This window comes from Cebidichthys violaceus, unplaced genomic scaffold (assembly GCF_023349555.1).
Source record: "Cebidichthys violaceus isolate CVI_PGR_0920_01 unplaced genomic scaffold, fCebVio1.0.p SCAF_19, whole genome shotgun sequence".
In the NCBI taxonomy this organism is placed as follows: Eukaryota; Metazoa; Chordata; class Actinopteri; order Perciformes; family Stichaeidae; genus Cebidichthys; species Cebidichthys violaceus.
The window spans coordinates 138,069-146,008 of record NW_027176361.1 but is presented as its reverse complement, the minus strand read 5'-3'; positions in this window follow the sequence as shown (position 1 = coordinate 146,008).

The following is a 7,940-nucleotide window of genomic DNA, read 5'->3' as shown; positions in this document are numbered from 1 at the left end:
TGTAGTTTTTGAACCAGGACGTGTTGCAGGTTGTAGTCTTTGAACCAGGACGTGTTGCAGGTTGTAGTCTTTGAACCAGGACGTGTTGCAGGTTGTAATCTTTGAACCAGGACAGGTTACAGGTTGTAGTCTTTGAACCAGGACGTGTTGCAGGTTGTAGTCTTTAAACCAGGACGTGTTGCAGGTTGTAGTCTTTAAACCAGGACGTGTTACAGGTTGTAGTTTTTGAACCAGGACGTGTTGCAGGTTGTAGTCTTTGAACCAGGACGTGTTGCAGGTTGTAGTCTTTGAACCAGGACAGGTTACAGGTTGTAGTCTTTGAACCAGGACGTGTTGCAGGTTGTAGTCTTTAAACCAGGACGTGTTGCAGGTTGTAGTCTTTGAACCAGGACGTGTTGCGGGTTGTAGTCTTTGAACCAGGACGTGTTGCGTGTTGTAGTCTTTGAACCAGGGCGTGTTACGTGTTGTAGTCTTTGAACCAGGACGTGTTGCGGGTTGTAGTCTTTGAACCAGGACGTGTTGCGTGTTGTAGTCTTTGAAACAGGACGTGTTACGTGTTGTAGTCTTTGAACCAGGACGTGTTGCGGGTTGTAGTCTTTGAACCAGGACGTGTTGCGGGTTGTAGTCTTTGAACCAGGACGTGTTGCGGGTTGTAGTCTTTGAACCAGGACGTGTTACGTGTTGTAGTCTTTGAACCAGGACGTGTTGCGGGTTGTAGTCTTTGAACCAGGACGTGTTGCGGGTTGTAGTCTTTGAACCAGGACGTGTTGCGGGTTGTAGTCTTTGAACCAGGACGTGTTGCGTGTTGTAGTCTTTGAACCAGGACGTGTTGCGGGTTGTAGTCTTTGAACCAGGACGTGTTACGGGTTGTAGTCTTTGAACCAGGGAGTGTTACGGGTTGTAGTGTTTGAACCAGGACGTGTTGCGGGTTGTAGTCTTTGAACCAGGACGTGTTGCGGGTTGTAGTCTTTGAACCAGGACGTGTTACGGGTTGTAGTCTTTGAACCAGGGCGTGTTACGTGTTGTAGTCTTTGAACCAGGGAGTGTTGCAGGTTGTAGTCTTTGAACCAGGACGTGTTACAGGTTGTAGTCTTTGAACCAGGACAGGTTACAGGTTGTAGTCTTTGAACCAGGACATGTTACAGGTTGTAGTCTTTGAACCAGGACAGGTTACAGGTTGTAGTCTTTGAACCAGGACGTGTTGCGGGTTGTAGTCTTTGAACCAGGACGTGTTGCGGGTTGTAGTCTTTGAACCAGGACGTGTTGCAGGTTGTAGTCTTTGAACCAGGACGTGTTGCAGGTTGTAGTCTTTGAACCAGGACGTGTTGCAGGTTGTAGTCTTTGAACCAGGACGTGTTACAGGTTGTAGTCTTTGAACCAGGACGTGTTGCAGGTTGTAGTCTTTGAACCAGGACGTGTTACAGGTTGTAGTCTTTGAACCAGGACGTGTTGCGGGTTGTAGTTTTTGAACCAGGGAGTGTTGCGGGTTGTAGTCTTTGAACCAGGACGTGTTACAGGTTGTAGTCTTTGAACCAGGACGTGTTGCAGGTTGTAGTCTTTGAACCAGGACGTGTTGCGGGTTGTAGTCTTTGAACCAGGACGTGTTACAGGTTGTAGTCTTTGAACCAGGACGTGTTACGGGTTGTAGTCTTTGAACCAGGACGTGTTACGGGTTGTAGTCTTTGAACCAGGGCGTGTTACGTGTTGTAGTCTTTGAACCAGGACGTGTTGCGTGTTGTAGTCTTTGAACCAGGACGTGTTGCGTGTTGTAGTCTTTGAACCAGGGCGTGTTACGTGTTGTAGTCTTTGAACCAGGACGTGTTGCGGGTTGTAGTCTTTGAACCAGGACGTGTTACGTGTTGTAGTCTTTGAACCAGGACGTGTTGCGGGTTGTAGTCTTTGAACCAGGACGTGTTGCGGGTTGTAGTCTTTGAACCAGGACGTGTTGCGGGTTGTAGTCTTTGAACCAGGACGTGTTGCGTGTTGTAGTCTTTGAACCAGGACGTGTTGCGGGTTGTAGTCTTTGAACCAGGACGTGTTACGGGTTGTAGTCTTTGAACCAGGGAGTGTTACGGGTTGTAGTGTTTGAACCAGGACGTGTTGCGGGTTGTAGTCTTTGAACCAGGACGTGTTGCGGGTTGTAGTTTTTGAACCAGGACGTGTTGCAGGTTGTAATCTTTGAACCAGGACGTGTTGCGGGTTGTAGTCTTTGAACCAGGACGTGTTACGGGTTGTAGTCTTTGAACCAGGGCGTGTTACGTGTTGTAGTCTTTGAACCAGGACGTGTTGCGGGTTGTAGTCTTTGAACCAGGACGTGTTGCGGGTTGTAGTCTTTGAACCAGGACGTGTTACGGGTTGTAGTCTTTGAACCAGGGCGTGTTACGTGTTGTAGTCTTTGAACCAGGGAGTGTTGCAGGTTGTAGTCTTTGAACCAGGACGTGTTACAGGTTGTAGTCTTTGAACCAGGACAGGTTACAGGTTGTAGTCTTTGAACCAGGACATGTTACAGGTTGTAGTCTTTGAACCAGGACAGGTTACAGGTTGTAGTCTTTGAACCAGGACGTGTTGCAGGTTGTAGTCTTTGAACCAGGACGTGTTGCAGGTTGTAGTCTTTAAACCAGGACGTGTTACAGGTTGTAGTTTTTGAACCAGGACGTGTTGCAGGTTGTAGTCTTTGAACCAGGACGTGTTGCAGGTTGTAGTCTTTAAACCAGGACGTGTTGCAGGTTGTAGTCTTTAAACCGGACGTGTTACAGGTTGTAGTTTTTGAACCAGGACGTGTTGCAGGTTGTAGTCTTTGAACCAGGACGTGTTGCGGGTTGTAGTCTTTGAACCAGGACGTGTTACGGGTTGTAGTCTTTGAACCAGGGCGTGTTACGTGTTGTAGTCTTTGAACCAGGACGTGTTGCGGGTTGTAGTCTTTGAACCAGGACGTGTTGCGGGTTGTAGTCTTTGAACCAGGACGTGTTGCGGGTTGTAGTCTTTGAACCAGGGCGTGTTACGTGTTGTAGTCTTTGAACCAGGGAGTGTTGCAGGTTGTAGTCTTTGAACCAGGACGTGTTACAGGTTGTAGTCTTTGAACCAGGACAGGTTACAGGTTGTAGTCTTTGAACCAGGACATGTTACAGGTTGTAGTCTTTGAACCAGGACAGGTTACAGGTTGTAGTCTTTGAACCAGGACGTGTTGCAGGTTGTAGTCTTTGAACCAGGACGTGTTGCAGGTTGTAGTCTTTAAACCAGGACGTGTTACAGGTTGTAGTTTTTGAACCAGGACGTGTTGCAGGTTGTAGTCTTTGAACCAGGACGTGTTGCAGGTTGTAGTCTTTGAACCAGGACAGGTTACAGGTTGTAGTCTTTGAACCAGAACGTGTTGCAGGTTGTAGTCTTTAAACCAGGACGTGTTGCAGGTTGTAGTCTTTAAACCAGGACGTGTTACAGGTTGTAGTTTTTGAACCAGGACGTGTTGCAGGTTGTAGTCTTTGAACCAGGACGTGTTGCAGGTTGTAGTCTTTGAACCAGGACGTGTTGCAGGTTGTAGTCTTTGAACCAGGACAGGTTACAGGTTGTAGTCTTTGAACCAGGACGTGTTGCAGGTTGTAGTCTTTAAACCAGGACGTGTTGCAGGTTGTAGTCTTTAAACCAGGACGTGTTACAGGTTGTAGTTTTTGAACCAGGACGTGTTGCAGGTTGTAGTCTTTGAACCAGGACGTGTTGCAGGTTGTAGTCTTTGAACCAGGACAGGTTACAGGTTGTAGTCTTTGAACCAGGACGTGTTGCAGGTTGTAGTCTTTAAACCAGGACGTGTTGCAGGTTGTAGTCTTTAAACCAGGACGTGTTGCAGGTTGTAGTTTTTGAACCAGGACGTGTTGCAGGTTGTAGTCTTTGAACCAGGACGTGTTGCAGGTTGTAGTCTTTGAACCAGGACGTGTTGCAGGTCGTAGTCTTTGAACCAGGACGTGTTGCAGGTTGTAGTCTTTGAACCAGGACGTGTTGCAGGTTGTAGTCTTTGAACCAGGACGTGTTACAGGTTGTAGTCTTTGAACCAGGACGTGTTGCAGGTTGTAGTCTTTGAACCAGGACGTGTTACAGGTTGTAGTCTTTGAACCAGGACGTGTTACAGGTTGTAGTCTTTGAACCAGGACGTGTTGCAGGTTGTAGTCTTTGAACCAGGACGTGTTACAGGTTGTAGTCTTTGAACCAGGACGTGTTGCGGGTTGTAGTCTTTGAACCAGGACGTGTTACGGGTTGTAGTCTTTGAACCAGGACGTGTTGCGGGTTGTAGTCTTTGAACCAGGACGTGTTGCGGGTTGTAGTTTTTGAACCAGGGAGTGTTGCAGGTTGTAGTCTTTGAACCAGGACGTGTTACAGGTTGTAGTCTTTGAACCAGGACAGGTTACAGGTTGTAGTCTTTGAACCAGGACATGTTACAGGTTGTAGTCTTTGAACCAGGACAGGTTACAGGTTGTAGTCTTTGAACCAGGACGTGTTGCAGGTTGTAGTCTTTGAACCAGGATGTGTTGCAGGTTGTAGTCTTTGAACCAGGACGTGTTACGGGTTGTAGTCTTTGAACCAGGACGTGTTGCGGGTTGTAGTCTTTGAACCAGGACGTGTTACGGGTTGTAGTCTTTGAACCAGGACGTGTTGCGGGTTGTAGTCTTTGAACCAGGACGTGTTGCGGGTTGTAGTTTTTGAACCAGGGAGTGTTGCGGGTTGTAGTCTTTGAACCAGGACGTGTTACGGGTTGTAGTCTTTGAACCAGGACAGGTTACAGGTTGTAGTCTTTGAACCAGGACATGTTACAGGTTGTAGTCTTTGAACCAGGACAGGTTACAGGTTGTAGTCTTTGAACCAGGACGTGTTGCAGGTTGTAGTCTTTGAACCAGGACGTGTTGCAGGTTGTAGTCTTTAAACCAGGACGTGTTACAGGTTGTAGTTTTTGAACCAGGACGTGTTGCAGGTTGTAGTGTTTGAACCAGGACGTGTTGCGGGTTGTAGTCTTTGAACCAGGACGTGTTGCGGGTTGTAGTTTTTGAACCAGGACGTGTTGCAGGTTGTAGTCTTTGAACCAGGACGTGTTGCGGGTTGTAGTCTTTGAACCAGGACGTGTTACGGGTTGTAGTCTTTGAACCAGGGCGTGTTACGTGTTGTAGTCTTTGAACCAGGACGTGTTGCGGGTTGTAGTCTTTGAACCAGGACGTGTTGCGGGTTGTAGTCTTTGAACCAGGACGTGTTACGGGTTGTAGTCTTTGAACCAGGGCGTGTTACGTGTTGTAGTCTTTGAACCAGGGAGTGTTGCAGGTTGTAGTCTTTGAACCAGGACGTGTTACAGGTTGTAGTCTTTGAACCAGGACAGGTTACAGGTTGTAGTCTTTGAACCAGGACATGTTACAGGTTGTAGTCTTTGAACCAGGACAGGTTACAGGTTGTAGTCTTTGAACCAGGACGTGTTGCAGGTTGTAGTCTTTGAACCAGGACGTGTTGCAGGTTGTAGTCTTTAAACCAGGACGTGTTACAGGTTGTAGTTTTTGAACCAGGACGTGTTGCAGGTTGTAGTCTTTGAACCAGGACGTGTTGCAGGTTGTAGTCTTTAAACCAGGACGTGTTGCAGGTTGTAGTCTTTAAACCGGACGTGTTACAAGTTGTAGTTTTTGAACCAGGACGTGTTGCAGGTTGTAGTCTTTGAACCAGGACGTGTTGCGGGTTGTAGTCTTTGAACCAGGACGTGTTACGGGTTGTAGTCTTTGAACCAGGGCGTGTTACGTGTTGTAGTCTTTGAACCAGGACGTGTTGCGGGTTGTAGTCTTTGAACCAGGACGTGTTGCGGGTTGTAGTCTTTGAACCAGGACGTGTTGCGGGTTGTAGTCTTTGAACCAGGGCGTGTTACGTGTTGTAGTCTTTGAACCAGGGAGTGTTGCAGGTTGTAGTCTTTGAACCAGGACGTGTTACAGGTTGTAGTCTTTGAACCAGGACAGGTTACAGGTTGTAGTCTTTGAACCAGGACATGTTACAGGTTGTAGTCTTTGAACCAGGACAGGTTACAGGTTGTAGTCTTTGAACCAGGACGTGTTGCAGGTTGTAGTCTTTGAACCAGGACGTGTTGCAGGTTGTAGTCTTTAAACCAGGACGTGTTACAGGTTGTAGTTTTTGAACCAGGACGTGTTGCAGGTTGTAGTCTTTGAACCAGGACGTGTTGCAGGTTGTAGTCTTTGAACCAGGACAGGTTACAGGTTGTAGTCTTTGAACCAGGACGTGTTGCAGGTTGTAGTCTTTAAACCAGGACGTGTTGCAGGTTGTAGTCTTTAAACCAGGACGTGTTACAGGTTGTAGTTTTTGAACCAGGACGTGTTGCAGGTTGTAGTCTTTGAACCAGGACGTGTTGCAGGTTGTAGTCTTTGAACCAGGACGTGTTGCAGGTTGTAGTCTTTGAACCAGGACGTGTTGCAGGTTGTAGTCTTTGAACCAGGACGTGTTGCAGGTTGTAGTCTTTGAACCAGGACGTGTTACAGGTTGTAGTCTTTGAACCAGGACGTGTTGCAGGTTGTAGTCTTTGAACCAGGACGTGTTACAGGTTGTAGTCTTTGAACCAGGACGTGTTGCAGGTTGTAGTCTTTGAACCAGGACGTGTTGCGGGTTGTAGTCTTTGAACCAGGACGTGTTGCGTGTTGTAGTCTTTGAACCAGGACGTGTTGCGGGTTGTAGTCTTTGAACCAGGACGTGTTGCGGGTTGTAGTCTTTGAACCAGGACGTGTTGCGGGTTGTAGTCTTTGAACCAGGACGTGTTACGGGTTGTAGTCTTTGAACCAGGACGTGTTGCGGGTTGTAGTCTTTGAACCAGGACGTGTTGCGGGTTGTAGTTTTTGAACCAGGGAGTGTTGCAGGTTGTAGTCTTTGAACCAGGACGTGTTACAGGTTGTAGTCTTTGAACCAGGACAGGTTACAGGTTGTAGTCTTTGAACCAGGACATGTTACAGGTTGTAGTCTTTGAACCAGGACAGGTTACAGGTTGTAGTCTTTGAACCAGGACGTGTTGCAGGTTGTAGTCTTTGAACCAGGACGTGTTGCAGGTTGTAGTCTTTAAACCAGGACGTGTTACAGGTTGTAGTTTTTGAACCAGGACGTGTTGCAGGTTGTAGTCTTTGAACCAGGACGTGTTGCAGGTTGTAGTCTTTGAACCAGGACAGGTTACAGGTTGTAGTCTTTGAACCAGGACGTGTTGCAGGTTGTAGTCTTTAAACCAGGACGTGTTGCAGGTTGTAGTCTTTAAACCAGGACGTGTTACAGGTTGTAGTTTTTGAACCAGGACGTGTTGCAGGTTGTAGTCTTTGAACCAGGACGTGTTGCAGGTTGTAGTCTTTGAACCAGGACGTGTTGCAGGTTGTAGTCTTTGAACCAGGACGTGTTGCAGGTTGTAGTCTTTGAACCAGGACGTGTTGCAGGTTGTAGTCTTTGAACCAGGACGTGTTACAGGTTGTAGTCTTTGAACCAGGACGTGTTGCAGGTTGTAGTCTTTGAACCAGGACGTGTTACAGGTTGTAGTCTTTGAACCAGGACGTGTTGCAGGTTGTAGTCTTTGAACCAGGACGTGTTGCGGGTTGTAGTCTTTGAACCAGGACGTGTTGCGTGTTGTAGTCTTTGAACCAGGACGTGTTGCGGGTTGTAGTCTTTGAACCAGGACGTGTTGCGGGTTGTAGTCTTTGAACCAGGACGTGTTGCGGGTTGTAGTCTTTGAACCAGGACGTGTTACGGGTTGTAGTCTTTGAACCAGGACGTGTTGCGGGTTGTAGTCTTTGAACCAGGACGTGTTGCGGGTTGTAGTTTTTGAACCAGGGAGTGTTGCAGGTTGTAGTCTTTGAACCAGGACGTGTTACAGGTTGTAGTCTTTGAACCAGGACAGGTTACAGGTTGTAGTCTTTGAACCAGGACATGTTACAGGTTGTAGT